Consider the following 16,479-nt stretch of genomic DNA (forward strand, 5'->3'; position numbering starts at 1 on the left):
CTTGAGCCACATGCCGAGCATCAGGCACCACAAGCCCCAGCAGCATCACAGGAGGGTGGCACAACCCGATGTGCCAGGCCCCCCTGACTTCTGCGCTGCTGCTGGCGGTGGAGTTGCCTTCAGAGCTGGGCGCCCGGCCAGCACCCAACAGTATCAGGCCCCCCTGCCAGGGCTTAATTTGAGCCACAGCTGAGCTCTGTTTCAGAGTAACAGCCGTGTTAGTCTGTATCCGCAAAAAGAAGAACAGGAGTACTTGTGGCACCTTAAAGATTAGTCTCTAAGATGCCACAAGCTGAGCTCTGGCATCTCTTTCAATACAAGTTAAACACCGTGGGAAACAACGGGACCCAGAGGTGATCGGGGGAACCCAGGGAGCCCGTGGGGGCCAGGAGTGAAGGGGGGGCACCAAAATACACGTTCGCCCAGGGTGCCATTTCCCCTAAATCCGGCCCTGGTTATAATCACCAGGGCAAAAAAACAGATCTTCTACCGGTCATCCAAATATTACAGGCAGTTTCCATGGGCTGTCCAGGCCCATGGGTCTGAGCTGGAGGCATATGGAGGGGGCAGGATACCGGGCTAGATGGGCCCATGATAGGTCTAATACAGAGGGGTAGGGAGGAGGCCAGGCACTGGGCTAAACACACCCATTTGCCTCACCTGGGGCAGCAGTCTCGAAATTGGGGTCTCGTTTTCCATTTCCTCAGTCCCGTGAGATTCCAATTCTTTGTTGGCTTTTCAGTGGCTGAGGAACGGCCTGAACTACACGGGGGATTCGGGCATTGTGGAATCTCTGGCCCCCGGCCTGTCCTTCCTTCTGCTTCCATGACAGCAGCAGGGTGTCCTGGGGGAGAGAGAGAGAGAGATTCTGAAGTATGTAAGTGGCTGGAAGTCAGGATAGATAGGTATATAGAGGGGGGGTATGCAGGGCCGGCCTTAGCAAGAGCGGGGCCCAATTCCTGAGGGTGGGGCTTGCTGGCGGCAAGGAATCAGGCCGTGCTCCGGCTGGGGTCGCGGGGTTTGGGTGCGGGCTGGAGCCGCTGGGGTCCGGTCTGGGGGTGCTTGGCCGGAGTCGCTTGGCTGGGGCCGAGGCCAGGCCGGCGTGCTCGGCCGGGGATGGCGCCCTGGGGCCCGAGCTATAGCCGCCGGGGCCAGGTCCGGAGGTGCTTGAGCTGGGGCCGGAGCCACGGGGCTGGGCCAGGGGTGCTTGGGCAGAACCGGGGTCAGTGCCCCGGGGCCCGAGCTGGGCCGGAGGCAGAGCCGCTCAGGCTGGGGGTGCTCGGGCTGGGGCCGTGGGGTCAGGCCGTTGTGCTCGGCCGGAACCGGGGCTGGTGCCCCGGGGCCAGTGTCCAGGGGCTAGTGTCCCGGGGCCGGAGCCGGAGCTGCTCGGCCGGGGCCGGAGCCGCTCAGGCCGGGGCCAGGGGTGCTCGGGCCAGGGCCGTGGGGCCGGGCCGGCGCACTTGGCCAAAACCAGGACCGGTGCCAGGGCTGGAACCAGGGCCGGTGCCCCGGGGCCCGAGCCCGGCTGGAGCCAGAGCCGCCAGGGCCAGACTGGGCCACGCCTCCCCGGAGCCGTCCTCGCGCCCCCCCCAGCTTACCTGCTGCTGCCCGCCTGCCCCTGCTTCTTTTCAGACTTCCCGCAAACATCTGATTCGTGGGAAGCAGGGGAGGGGGAGGAGCAGGGGGCGAAGCGTTCAGGGGAGGGAAGGAGGGGGAAGTGAGCTGGGGGCGGGGGCGGGGTGGACAGCTGCGGGGCCCTCTTAGGCGCGGGGCCCGATTCAGCCGAATCGGCTGAATCGGCCTAAAGCCGGCCCTGGATGTATGCAGGGGCAGCGCCAGGCCCCAGCGCACCAAGCAGGTGCCTGGGGTGGCAAGCCACAGGGGGCGGCTGACGGTCGCCGTGAGGGTGGCAGTTGGGCTGCCTTTGGCGGCATACCTGCGGGAGGTCCACCGGTCCTGTGGTTTCAGAGGCAATTCGGTGCCGAGTACGCCAAAGGCGCAGGACCGTCGGACCTCCTGCAGGCGTGCCAACGAAAGCCACCTGACTGCCATGCTTGGGGCAGCAAAACACATAGAGCCGCCCCAGGGTGTATGGGGATAGATAGATAGATAGATAGATAGATAGATAGATGAGTGGATGGAGATAGATAGATAGATAGAGGGGTGTCTGGGGATAGATAGATAGATAGATAGATAGATAGATAGATAGATAGAGGGGTGGATGGGGATAGATAGATAGATAGATAGATAGATAGATAGATAGATAGATAGATAGATAGATAGAGGGGTGGATGGGGATAGATAGATAGATAGATAGATAGATAGATAGATAGAGGGGGTGGATGGGGATAGATAGATAGATAGATAGATAGATAGATAGATAGATAGATAGATAGATAGAGGGGGGTGTGGGGATAGATAGATAGATAGATAGATAGATAGATAGATAGATAGATAGATAGATAGAGGGGGTGGATGGGGATAGATAGATAGATAGATAGATAGATAGATAGATAGATAGATAGATAGATGGGATGGTAGGTGAGTAGGTAGATAGGCCTGGTGGTAGGTGAGTAGATGGGCACATAGGTGGGTGGGTAGTTAGTTAGTTGGGTAAGTGGGTAGAGAGATAGGAAGTAGGTTGGTAAATCAGCAGGTGGGTACAGTAGGCGGGTAGGTCAGTGGGTTGGTAGCCAGGCGGTGTTGTAGGTAGATAGGTGGTTCAATAGGTAGGTAGGTGGGTACGTAAGTGGGTGGAATGCTAGGTGGGTGGGTGAGTAGCTTGGTAAGTTCCTAGGTAGGTACTAGGTGGGGTGGTAGGTGGGTAGATCCGTGGGTCAGTGTGTTGTTAGTTAGGTGGGTAGATGGGTGGGGCAGTGGTTTGGTAGCTAGGTGGATACATAGGTGGGTAGAACGGTGGGTAGGTATATGGGTAGGTGGGTGGGTAGGTCGGTAGGTGGGTCAGTAGCAGAATTACCCTCTGTAATAGAGCAGGGTGAGGTAATAGGCCAGGAAGAATCCAGTCGCTACGAAGACGAGTTTGCAGCTGAATTCGATAAATGCCGGAGTGAGGCCACCTGATGGAGCTAGAAGAAGTCGAGAGTCTGGGATGGATCCCTGCAAACCCTGCCCCGATCCTGCCATCCCCCGCCCTGGGTTTGGGTCGAATCCAGCTCACCCAGAGGGGAAATTCCCAGCCCCCTGATCCAGCCAGTCTCTCTCCTAGGGCCGGGCTGGAGCTGGCGCCCCCTAGATGGGAAATTCCCAGCCCCCTGTGCCAGCCAGTCCCTGCCCTGGGGCCAGGTCAAAGCCAGCACTACCTAGGGGGGAGGGACTCTCACCTGTTCCCGGTGAGCTCAGCAGTAAAATATGGAACCCATGGGGGTTGGAACCGAGGCAAAAGATATGGTGACCTCTGTCCGCGCTCCCCATCCAGATCAGAGTGCTGACGGCCTCGTCCCCCTGGACCCAGGAGCTGACCTGCAGGGCCCCCCATGAGCCGTTCCCAGCCAGGGGCTCCCCGTCCACCTGCCACTGGAGCTGGGGTGGGGGGTGGGAGCGCAGGGAGCAGCTGCAGCTGATGCTGAGCCCCTGGTGCTGGCAGGATGAGTTCAGCCCGGTCCCTGGCTGGGGGCTGTCTGGGGAGAGCAGGAGAGATAGTTACAATAGTCAGTCAAACCCAGTGGCAGGAAGACCCAGGGGTTAACCCTACTAATACTCATGGGCAGAGAGTCCAATACATTAACCTAACTAATATCCAGTGGCAGGGAGTCCCACAGGTTAACTCCACTTGCAGCCAGTGGCAGGGAGTCCTGCAGGTTAACCTCACTCACACCCAGTGGCAGGGAGTCCCTCGGTTTAACTCCACTCATACTCGATGAGCAGCTGGAAAGTCCCGTGGGCAGAGCTCTCCTTGTTCTGGGCCCAGAACCCGTACAGCCCCCAGCCTCGGCCCTCATATTGGGCAGCTCTAGCAGCAGCTGATTCTCCCCCACATGCAGCGATACCTTGGAATAGCTGGGGGTCGCTCCTATTAGCTTTGGAGACGGTGATTTGCGGAGTCCTCACTAGAGCTGAAATACCCATGGCAATGTATTAGATTTGAGGCCTCATCTGGAGTACTGTGTCCAGTTTTTGACCCCACACTACAAGAAGGATGTGGACAAATTGGAAAGAGTCCAGCGGAGGGCAACAAAAATGATTAGGGAGCTGGAGCACATGACTTATGAGGAGAGGCTGAGGGAACTGGGATTGTTTAGTCTGCAGAAGAGAAGAATGAGGGGGGATTTGTTAGTTGCTTTCAACTACCTGAAAGGGGGCTCCAAAGAGGATGGATCTAGACTGTTCTCAGTGGTAGCAGATGACAGAACAAGGAGTAATGGTCTCAAGTTGCAGTGGGGGAGGTTTAGGTTGGATATTAGGAAAACCTTTTTCACTAGGAGGGTGGTGAAGCACTGGAATGGGTTACCTAGGGAGGTGTTGGAATCGCCTTCCTTAGAGGTTTCTAAGGTCAGGCTTGACAAAGCCCTGGCTGGGATGATTTAGTTGGGGTTGGTCCTGCTTTGAGCAGGGGGGTTGACTAAATGACCTCCTGAGGTCCCTTCCAACCCTCATGTGACGTTGTGCAGTCTATATGGTTTTATAAAAACACGATAATAAGTGAATATAATGCAACTGGGATATGCTTTGTGCAAAAGGTCTCTTGTAAGGTATCCTTACAAAGCTCATAATCTACTGAGTGTGATCATCCTATTTGTATAAATGTATCACTCTTGTATCTAAAACTAGAAATATAAAATATAACTCTGAGGGCCTATTGTAATTATGTAAAGTGTTGGCCATTAATGATGGTTTGGAATCTTGATAACTCCTATTAACCAGGACCATTGTCTGCAGATGGCTGTGTTTACCTGTTAGTCTTCCTGTATATGTGTGTGCTGGCAAGTGGGTAATGAAGTCTTGCAGTGACATTTGATCATGTCACCTGAACTGGAATCCATCATTAACTTGGTGCTTTTCCAGTGAGGGGGAGTGGAAACCCAGAGGGACAAAGAGTTCCCGCCTTATGCAAAAGATATTTAGAGGGGTGGAAGAGAACAAAGGGGGAGAGAAGCCATCATGAAGAATCCCCTAGCTATCACCTGAGCTGTAACAAGAGCTGTACCAGGGGAAAGAATTGTGCCCAGGCCTGGCAGGTGTCCAGCCTGAGAAAAAAACTTACTGAAGCATCTCTGAGGGTGAGATTATCTGTATTCAGTTTGATTAGACATAGATTTGCGCATTTTATTTTATTTTACTTGGTGACTTACTTTGTTCTGCCTGTCACCACTTGGAACCACTTAAATCCTATTTTCTGTATTTAATAAAATCACTTTTTATTTAGTAATTTACTCAGAGTATATATTAATACCTGGGGGAGCAAACAGCTGTGCATATCTCTCTATCAGTGTTATAGAGGGCGAACAATTTATGAGTTTGCCCTGCATAAGCTTTATACAGGGTAAAATGGATTTATCTGGGTTTAGACCCCATTGGGAGTTGGGCATCTGAGTGCTAAAGACAAGCACACTTCTGGGAGCTGTTTTCAGGTAAACTTGCAGCTCTGGGACAAGTGATTCAGACCCTGGGTCTGTGTCTGGAGCCAGACGGGAGTGTCTGGCTCAGTAAGACAGGGTGCTGGAGTCCTGAGCTGGCAGGGAAAACAGGAGCAGAGGTAGTCTTTGCACATCAGGTGGCAGTTCCCAAGGGGGTTTCTGTGATCCAACCTGTCATACCTCATATCTATGATTCTATGGAGAGTGCTCACCACTGCCCCGACACAGACCAGCACCTCCTACTGACCCCCTTACCCTCCCTGCAGCACAGCACTCCCTACTGACCATCTGCCCATGAGCACCCTCCAGAGAGGCCCATCCCTCCCTCTTGGGGCCCCCTATAGCATTACACTGCATGTGCACATACAGGGCCCAGCTGGCTGACCCATCGGAATTCTTTGCCCAGCACCGATACTCCCCAGCATCCCCTCTGCTGAGATTCGACAGCTCCAGGCGCCTAGCCCCTCCCTGGCCAGGGCTCAGGAACCCGTTCGCCTTGGCCCAGCTCAGGTTTCACTTGGGTCTGCTCCCAGCCTCACAGCCCAGACTCAGGGAGTTGCCCTGGTCAGCAGAGACACTACGTCACCCTCAGCTACCAATGGGCTGGAACTGGAAGAGACAAGCAGGCAGGTTTGGTCTTTGGTCCTTCCAGACATTCCCCACTAAGGAGCCAAAATGCAGCCACCTTCAGGGTGGGCTGTGGGGGCTGTTTAAACAGGAATCCCTTCCCAGACTGAGATGCAGCCACCTCAGCAGTGGGGCACAGGGGCTGTTTATACAGGGACCCCTCACCTGGTGTGGAGACACAGCCCCCCTCTGGGGTGCGTGCATAATCTTGGTGCCTAACCCATCTCTTACCCGCTTCCCAGTGCCCCCATAATGCCACCCCAGGGTCTGAAGACAGAGGGAACCGAGCCTGCTCCTCCCACCACCCTCCCCACAGCCCTGTGGCTTCCACAGGTGCTCCCCTCTGGGCATGGACCAGCCTGGCCTGGCTCTAAGTGCGAGTAGAGAATGACTAGGAGGTGCTCGCTGATTCCCAGGGCTCACAGTGCGGCCTCTCACCGGGGTGTCCATTCCTGGTCAGGGTCCCGGTGATGTTGGGGGGCCCGGGTGGGTCTGTAACACAAACCAGACAGGGGGAACCAGGTAGGCTGGACAGCACAGAGGGGGTCACTAGTGATCACTGAGCCTAGACATGGCCCCTCCCTGTGAGCTCAGCTGGGGGATGGGAAAGTCCCTGAAGTGACACAAGACCCATGGGCAGGGAAGGGAAGCGACAGACCCGACTGAACCCGACCCAAGAGGTGCCCGACAGAACCCAGGGGCCCGGTTAGAGCCACACCAGGGAACCAGAACTGTGGGGAATGGAAACCCAAGGGACCAAAACTGGTTGGTCAAAATTTGGCCTAATTGGCAGAGGCACTAACGGCTTGTGGGAGGGGCTGGAGGACAGGGCTTGGTATCCCATGGGGGTGGGGATCCCAGCATAGGGCTGAGTTGGGGGAGGGGCTGGAGGGCCGGGCTGGGGAGCCCAGGGGTGGGATCCCAGCAGAGGGGGCTGGGGGCTGGCATGGAGGGGCTGTGGGGGGGTCACTCACAGACGACATGGAGCCGGACAGTTTTGCTGGTGGAAGGTCCCTGTGCTGGGCTGTAGGTGACGTTGCAGACAAGCTCTTTGCCGTGTTCCCCCAGGGTGGGCGTGAAGCTGAGCGTGGAGCTGTGGGCCCAGGTGCCGTTCGCCAGCTGGGCTGAGACATTCCGGGCTGTGTCGCTGAACGGCCCCATCCAGGTGACTTGGGGAGGGGGCCCGGAGCAGCGCCCAGGGGCCGTGCAGGTCATAGTCACTGGCTCCCCGTCCAGCAGCGTCCCTAGCAGCCCCCGTGCCGGCGAGATCTTGATCTCTGGCTCCTCTATCAGCTCTGAGACATGGGGAGAGGGGAGAGAATCACTCGGGGACACGGGGCTTTTCCCCTGTAGGGGCGCGGCTCCAATCCGGTCCCAAGGCGGGGATTGGCTGACTCAAGGGGCTGCTGAGTGGTGAGTGCGGCTTCTCTTACCTGGCACGGAGATCTCTAACGTAGGGTGAGTGCGATAGTAATTGGAGCGGTAAGTGTATTTAAAATCTCCTTTCTCGACTCTAAGAAAATATCTCCCCGCATCCGTCCATCGGGCATTGCTGATTTGCAGGGAGCAGTTCCCGTATGCTGGATCCCCCACCAGCCGGAAGCGGCCCTGGGTCTCCTGAGACACCCCCTGGCTGGGGTCACTGCTGGCCACGGGCGGATCGTTCCACAATCAGTCTGATCCTTGTACCAGTATATGTAGAGATGGGCCTGGGGCTTGTCATTGTCGTACGGGGCTGGGTACGTGAAGGTGCAGGGGATGAGAATGCAGAGACCCTTCTGCACTGACACCGACTGCGGCACAGTGACGGAATAACCTGACTCCAGGGAAAGGGATACTGCAGGGGACGGAAAGGGATCAAAGTGGGACACAGAGAGCAGAGACCAACCCTGAGCTCCCCCACAGCTCTGCCCTTGCCCCTCACTCCCAACCTGCAGCCCCCTGTGAGCCGAGTCCTGGGTCCTCGATCAATTCTCACTCCATTTAGTTTCCATCCCTCCCAACAATGACCCCCCTGCCACCACTCCCTGTCACTTGGCACTCCCTAGCACCACACTGGGGCACTGGGCTCCCCTCCCCCTCTGGCCATTCTCCCTTCCAAGCTCTGGGAATGACCTGGCACCGCTTAGCGCGGTTTCTGCCCTTCCCCCTGCCCTGGGGCTGCAGGTGCTGCTTACTTACCCCTCCAGAGCAGGGCGAGGATCAGGACCCTCAGTGTGGCAGGACCCCCTGCTCTCCAGAGGGGGCCCTGAACCGGGAGCTCCCATTCCCCGGCATCTTGCTGTGGTGGCAGGGCTCTGTCCATGGCTGGGGCGTCTGGCTGGGACAGACCTAGAAACAGACGGGGGGTGAGAAGTGTGAGAACAGAGGCTGTTTGCAGGGGACAGTACTGCCTTGTGGATCATCAGTACTGCTGGGCTCTGCAGGGGTCTCATCTGGGGCTTCTGGTAGCCCCCAAATCGGCGAAAAAAACTGAGATTTTCTCTAAGAATCATGAGAGCGGCCAGAAAATCCTGATCTGGTGGCAGAAGATGGTGGGAAGGCAGCACTGCTCCGTGTCTGCCTTGCTTCAGTCTTCCCACAAAAAAACAACATGTGAGCAGACAACCAGCGAATTTACCAGAGACAACAAAGGGGACGGGCTGTAGATTGGGATAAGTAAAGAACACGTGAGAGATGTTCTGACCAATTTGAATGAATTCAGATCAGTGGGGCGGGAAGCTGTTCAACCCAGGGTGCTGAAGGAATTAGTGGAAGAAATCTTGGAGCCACTGGCAATAATATTTGCAAACTCCTGGATGCCAGAAGAGGTCTCAGAAGACAGGAGAAGGGCTAACAGAGGGGCCATTTTTAAAAACGGGAGAAAGGAGGAGCCGGGGAACTATAGACCAGTCACCCTGACCTCGACACCTGGAAAGCTATTAGAGCAATGTATAAAACTTTCAATTTGTGAGGACGAAGGGGTGATCACCAACATGGATTTACCAAGAACAAATCCTTCCAAACCAGCTTGATTCCTTTGACAAGGTATGCCAGGGGGAAATCAGTGCACATAACATACAAGGACTTCAGCAAGGCTTTTGACAGAGTTCCACATGACATTCTCATAGGTAAGGTGAAGAAGAGTTCTGAAGGAACTAAAATGTGAAATTGCAGAACTACTAACAATGGTATGTAAGCTATCATTTAAATCAGCTTCTGTACCAGATGACAGAGGATAGCTAATGTGATACCATTTTTTAAAAAAAGGCTCCAGAGGTGATCCCAGCAATTAGAGACCACTGAGTGTAATTTCAGTGCTGGGCAAACTGGTTGAAACTACAGTAAAGAACCGATTTATCAGATGCATAGATGAACATGATTTGCTGGGGAAGAGTCAACATGGTTTCTGTAAAGGGAAATCATCCCTCACCAACCTATTAGAATTTTTTGCGGGAGTCAACAGCATGTGGACAAGGGTTTTCAGAAAGTCTTTCACAATGTTTAATGATGTGGCCTCTGGCGGGACACAACTGAGAGTATCAATTCAGGACAAATTGCTTAGAGGAGGGCAGTTACAGCCCAAGGCTGGGTATCTTTTATTACTAAACCAGCCAAAGAGAGGGGATTTCGGTCTCACCCCACTGGCTAACCAGCCTCAGCCCGCTCCCTCATATACTTGGTAAAAGCTGCATTGGCTTATTCCTGGAGAGGGGATGCTGGTGGAATTCATCCATGGGGATGGGGAGTATTGTACCATGGCCCAGATACCCCTGGAAGTGCAGGGAAGGTTTGCCTGGAAGTAGGTGGGGGTAATGAAGGGGTTGCCCTACCCCATGGTCCTGGGAGTGGATTGGAATCCTGCTCCAAAAGGGAAAGAGGCCGCGGGGAGGAGACCAACAGAGAGAGTGAGAGGGAGGAACACAGCCTAGATAGAGACCATATGGAGGTGACTGATGAGGGAACCTAAGTCCCAGGATGGGACCACCCAGGGGAGGGAATCCCTCAGATAGAGGAAGAGAAGCTGAAGAAAGATCAGAGGGTAGGAACCCAAAACGGGGAGACCCAAACTCCAATAGGCAGAGTCCCCAAACTGGAGACATGGGGCAGCCTCGGGGCACTTGGCGCCGATCTGTCTTCCCCACTAGGGAAAGAAAGAGAACATCTGGGGCGACCTGCCCAAGGTTGCGACTGGTGTGATGATCTCTGGGAGGAGGTGGACTTGTGGGGTGGCCCACCCCTACCCAATGCAACTTTGGTGGGTGGGGCATGCCAAAACCCCACAGGGTTGAGCCCGGGGACCACCCAGATGGGCAGGGACACCATCCCCGGAGTAAAACCCCAGGTCAAGAAAGGCAGGGCCGAGTAAAATCAGGCCCAGCATCACCTTAAGGGGGGGAGATATTTAGCAGGGTGCTGTTGCAAAAGCACCCAATTAGCCCCTGCCCAATCAGCTCCAATCAGGGAAAACAGATTGGGGCTGATGGAAAAGGCCTGAGGATTAGCAACATCTGCTGGCCTGACAAGCCAAGGGCTATAAAGGTTGGGAGGGAGCAAGGAGGCAGGGGGCAGTCAGGGAGGGAACTGGAGGCCTCCTAGCTGAAGGCTGGCTCTGTCTGTAAAGGAGATGACTAATCCTGTATACCTTGTATATAGATAGACACTGGTGGTGGGAGAACCTTAAGTGAATAAAGATGGGTGTTGTACAACCCTGAAGTCTCTCTGAGCCTTCCTGGGGGCAGCAAGTGGGCCTCAGGAAGAGGGGTGGGTCATGGACCCTATTACAAACAGTTTCCTTATGAGGATACATTAATAAGACTGGAACTGTTCAGCTTGGACAAGAGACAACAAAGGAAACATAAGATTGAGGTCTATAAAATCATGACAGCTGTGGAGAAAGTAAATAAGGAAGTGTTATTTACTCCTTCTCATACCACAAGAACTAGGTGTCCCCAAATGAAATGAATAGGCTGGAGGTTTAAAACAAACAAATGGAAGTATTTTTTCACTCAACATACAGTCAACCTGTGGAACTCTTTGCCAGAGGATGTTCTCAGGCCAAAACTATAACATGATTCAAAAAAGAACTGGATAAATTCATGGAGGATAGGTCCATCAATAGCTATTAGCCAGGATGGACAGGGATGGTGTCCTTAGCCTCTGTTTGCCAGAAGCTGGGAATGGGCACCAGGGGATGGATCACTTGATGATTATCTGTTCTGTTCATTCTCTCTGGGGCACCTGGCATTGGCCACTGTTGAAAGACAGGACACTGGGCTAGATTGACCTTTAATCTGACCCAGTCTGGCCATTCTTATGGAGAAATGAGGACTTGGTGGGACTACCATTAAGTGGATACATAACTGGTTAAAAAACTGCAAACAACGAGTAATTGTTAATGGAATGATGTGGGAATGGAGAGGGGTCTCAAGTGAGGCTCCACAGGGATCTGTTCTGGGTCCCATGTTGTTTAACATCTTTATCAATGACCTGTATACTAGGGAGCAGACTGGTCAAATCTGTAGATGACACAAAGCTGGAGGGAGTTGCCAACTTTTTGGAGGATGGAGCAAAAATTCAGAGGGAATTGGAGAACTGGGCTGTAGACGACACAATGAAATTCATGAAGGACAAATGGAAGGTGCTCTATTTACGGAAGAAAAACTAATTGCACAAATACAGGATGGGGAAGAACTGGCCTGGCAGCAGCACTGCTGAGAAGAATCTGGGATTTGGGGTGGATCACAACCTCAACAGGAGTCAGCAATGCGATGCTGGTGCAAAAAAAGCAAATGCAATTTCAGGTTGCATTAACAGAGGCAGAGCATGCAAGTCATGGGAGGTGACAGTACCGCTCTACTCGGCGCTGGCTAGGACTCACCTGGAGGACTGTGTCCAGTTTTGGTCACCAATGTATAGAAAGGATGCAGAGAAACTGGAAAGGATCCAGAGGGGAGGGATAAAGATGATCAAAGGGATGGAATGCAAGCCCTAGGGCACAGCCTGAAGGAACTGGGCATGGTTAGTTTGGAAAAGAGATTGGGGGAGGGCGACATCATCACAGTTTTCAAATACTTGAAAGGCTGCCATAGAGATGCATAGAAAAGTTGTTCTCTCTCGCCCCAGAGGGCAGGATAAGGGACAACGGGTTCAAACTACAGCAGAGACAATTATGATTAAACCTCAGGGAAAACTCCCCAGCTGTGAGAACAGTGGGACAATGGACCAGACGCCCAGGGAGGTGGTGGAAGCTCCTACACGGAAGGGTTTCAAGAGGAGGCTGGACAGCATCTGTCTGGGATGAGTTAGACCGAAGAAATCCTGCATCTTGGCAGCGGTTGGACTAGGTGACCCCTGCGGTCCTGTCTCACCCTGTGGGTCTGTGATTCCAGGATTCACTAAAAAAAATCCCAAGATTTAATGTGAAGGTCATGACATCAGGAACACCCCCCCACACACAAATCGCTAATAAATCCTGAGATTTCCTCTAAGAATCATGTGATTGGCTGAAAAAGGTTTCAACATCCTGAGATTGGCTTTTGAAATCAACAGATTTGTGCTTTGCTTCCAAACACCCTGTTCTTTCCAGCCCATTGGCTGCAGAAAGCTCACGGCTCCCCCCTCTCCAGACAGGGCGGGGCACTAATCCTCCTCCCAGCTGCATTTCCCTCCTTTCGCCTCCTCACATGTAAATTGGGCCTCTCACTCCTCCCTCCCCTCCCCCATCCACTGCAGTGAGCTGGGCGGGTCTCAGCTTGGATCTCCACGGCCCATGCACCTTCCCCTGCCAGAGCAGGGTGGGATAGGCCCTGCTGCCCAGGCCTGGAGGGGAAGGGGCCGGCCCTGAGAGACCCAACCTCCACCCCCAGCCTTGGGGCCCTGCCCTGCACCCGTGCAGTGTCTGGGACCCCAGGGGGTCTTTGCCCCACACTGGAGGATGGGGGAGAAGTTTGCATGTATGTGCTCCCCCTGGGGTATCTATAACTAACCCCTCTGCAATGCCTGTCCTCCATGCCCTCCAAACCCACCCCCATGGGGAAGGAGAACCCCCCGGCAGTTCCATTTCTTCCATCCCTCTGCTGCCCTCAGATGCTCTCGGGAAGGAGGCTGAGAAATGAGAGCTGGGGAACCCTCTGCTGTACGTGGCCCCCTGAGCTGACACCTCCAGTGTGGTCCCCATGGTGGGGGAGCCCTGGGGCGGGACCCTGCTCAGGCTTGAGGCGCACCAGCAGAGCTGGGGGGGGGAAGCTGAGGGCTAGGATGGCAAGGGGCTGCGGGTTGGGATTGAGGAGCACCCCAGTCTCCACAGACAATCCCAGATCCCTCCCCCCATTTCCACTCACCCCTAGACCTGCAGAGGGGGGCTCAGTGCCTGGTTCTCCGACCCTGCAGCCCGGGTTCCCCAGGGTTTGTGACTCGGAGCCTGAGGAAGCGGCATGCACAGGAACTGGAAAGCAGAAGTGGGCACTGGCAGGGGCCTCTGAGGGGAGATGCTTTCTTAGAAACCCCAGCACCAGCATCCTGACAACCTCCCCTCCCTGTGGCTGGGCTTGCCTGTGGCATCCATGCAACAGGGGCAGGCGGCATATTGCTTGTGGGGCTGGAAATAGAACCTAGGCGTCCGGGCTCTGAGCCCCTCTACACCTCACTCTCCTCCCAGAGCTGGGATAGAGCCCAGGAGTCCTGACTCCCTGCCTCCAACCCCCACTCTAACCCACTAGACCCTGCTCCCCTCCCAGAGCCAGGGACAGAACCCAGGAGTCCTGACTCTGAGACCCTCTATACCTCACTCTCCTCCCAGAGCTGGGGATAGAACCCAGAAGTCCAGGCTACCTGCCCCCCATCCCAGCTCTATCCCTTTATTGCTGCTTTTTCCAGTCACACAATAATATTTGAATGCTAGGAGCTCACACCTCTTATCGTATTGTACATGCTGCAGACACTAATCCCTTACCCGGATCTGAGATGCGTCTGCCTCTGGGGTGGGGTGTCTGGGAACAGCGCACTGGAACAGTAGGTGCCCAGTTAGGACAGCCAGTGAATCCCGACTGCAAAAGGAAGAGCCGGATGCGTGTGGAGACCTGCCTGGCAGGGAGCGGGCGCGAGTGTTAAGGCAAGGGCTGGGGCAAGATGTGAGATTTCAAGACAGGAAGGGGAAGTAAGCACCTGAATCTGGCCCTAGAACAGGGATTGTCACCACACATTTTCTAGTGGCTTCAGAGTGTGGCCACCAACTTTGGCTGGCGGCCGCTCAGAGAATTCTTCCTAAAATACTGAATTAACTTTATAAAAAACAAAGAAATATGCACAGATCCATGTGGAAATCATTGTCATTCATTTTTGTAGTGGGGTTTTGCAGACTCAATAATAAAAACAATGTTCAGTTCTCTCTATTCTTTCCTGGGCCTACACAGAATAGAAACACAAATAAGGTGCTTTGAACGTTCCTGTCTTTTGTTGTTATTGTTTCTTTCGCTTTTTTGTTTAGTCTGGCTGGCTGAGTCTGCTGCTGTGAAAAGTGATCCCTGTATGTCAATATCTCTTTCCACCATTTGCGCAATCTTTTATTTTTCCCTGGGGAATGCTCCACCCTGACTCCACCGAACGCCCTGCCCCCACTCCACCCCTTGCTCCACCCCTTCCCCTGAGGCCCCGCCCTCGCTCCACCTCTTCCTGCCCCCAAGGCCCTGCCCTCACCCTGCTCTTACTCCACCCCCTTCCCCTGAGGCCCCCTCCTCCACCGCTTGCTGCTCTCCACCATCCCCCAAACCCCTCCCTGGGGCACCAAACAGCTGATCAGGGGCGCCGCCAAACAGCTGTGGTTGGTGGGTGCAGGGCACCCACTATATTTTTTCCATGGGAGTTCCAGCCCTGGAGCACCCACAGCATTGGCCCGTGTGCTTTTTACAGCCTCCCAGCTAGCTCCTAAGTCTGCTGTGAAAAGGGATATTAACAAACATACACGTATCCCTTTTCCCAGCAGACTTACTCACTCCGGTGATCCAGGGGATAATTTAAGCCCTGCATGGGGAGATGGGTAGGGAAGCAGTGGGGGCCAGGGGTGACAGGGGGCATGGATGCGGGGCTTGGGGAGGCAGTGAGGGCTGAAGCCTACTACTGCATGCCAGAGCTCACCACTGGGCTGCCAGGAGACAGAGCCCAGAGACGGACCCCAGGCCCAGAGGTGGATCCCCAAACCCTACAGCTGGAGTTCACCACCCCGGGGCTGAACCCTGACCCCACCACCCCTCAAAAGGTGGGGAACTCACTGACCCCCTGTTCTGCCAGTGTTTGTGTATCCGCAGGGGGCAGGGCTAAACCCCTGCTAGTGGCCCTAGGGGAGTGGCCTCTATTTTGCCCCCCCAGTCTCCACCCGGGAGGCTCTGGCCGCAAGAAAAGCTGCATTTGAGAAACGCAGCCCCAGAAAGTCTTGCTCAACCTGGATCCAGTGGCTGGAGATCTCGGTGCCATCGACGCAAGGAGAGAGATTGTCACAGATACAGGCCAGTTCCCACGGACAGCCGGCTTCTGACCCCACCATGGGGGGAACTGGCTGTGGGGAGGGGGAATGGGACATGGGTATTTCCCCTCTGGGGTCTCTTAGCAGGGGAAACGTCAGCAGAGTGGAACTTGTCCATTGAGCACAGATGTTTGTTCAGCTGACGAAGGGAAATTCCCAGCGGCTCCTTTCTCCAGCATTGGCCTGGCAGGACCCGAGGGAGCTGGGATGTCAGACCCCTGCGTGCCACTGCCTGACCCCCGCATGCAGTGATTTGGCTGGGGCTGAGACCCATTCCCAGCTGTGCAGAGGCCCATAGAGTAACTGAACCCTTGGCAGCAGCTGGCTCCATCTTTTACAGAATAGGCTGCTGTGACTCTGTTTCCCTCTCCCGTGGTGGGGGGAAGAGGCAGTGCATCGTGGGGGGCCTGTGTGTGAAATCTGCTGTGTTTCTCACCCTCTGGCAGGTGCCTGACAGTGGCCCCACCTAAACAGGGATAAGTTATGTGTGGCCGAAAAAGAAAGGTTATTTCACTTCCATCTTTTCACCACTGGGAGGCTGTGACGTTCCCCAGGTGTTATCTGGACCGGTGACCTGCTAGGTTACTCCAATCCTCGACACTGGGAACCAGCCTTACCTTGCTCTGCTGTGAGAACCCCACTCCTGGGCTGTTCACACACAGCCTCTGTGATGTAAGATGCTCTCAGTTACGTGAGTGAGCACTTTTGGCCGCTTGGATTGTGCATCTGAATGACACTAGCCAATATCTCCATGGGAGC

General features: G+C 54.7%; 1 pseudogene; it reads right to left on the minus strand.

Annotated features, from left to right (window-relative positions):
- Nucleotides 1-321: 321 nt before the first annotated feature.
- Nucleotides 322-13,597, minus strand: LOC128826809 (sialic acid-binding Ig-like lectin 13; annotated as a pseudogene).
- Between the last annotated feature and the right edge of the window lie 2,882 nt (nt 13,598-16,479).

The sequence above is a fragment of the Malaclemys terrapin genome, chromosome 21 (genome assembly GCF_027887155.1).
Source record: "Malaclemys terrapin pileata isolate rMalTer1 chromosome 21, rMalTer1.hap1, whole genome shotgun sequence".
Classification (NCBI taxonomy): domain Eukaryota; kingdom Metazoa; phylum Chordata; order Testudines; family Emydidae; genus Malaclemys; species Malaclemys terrapin.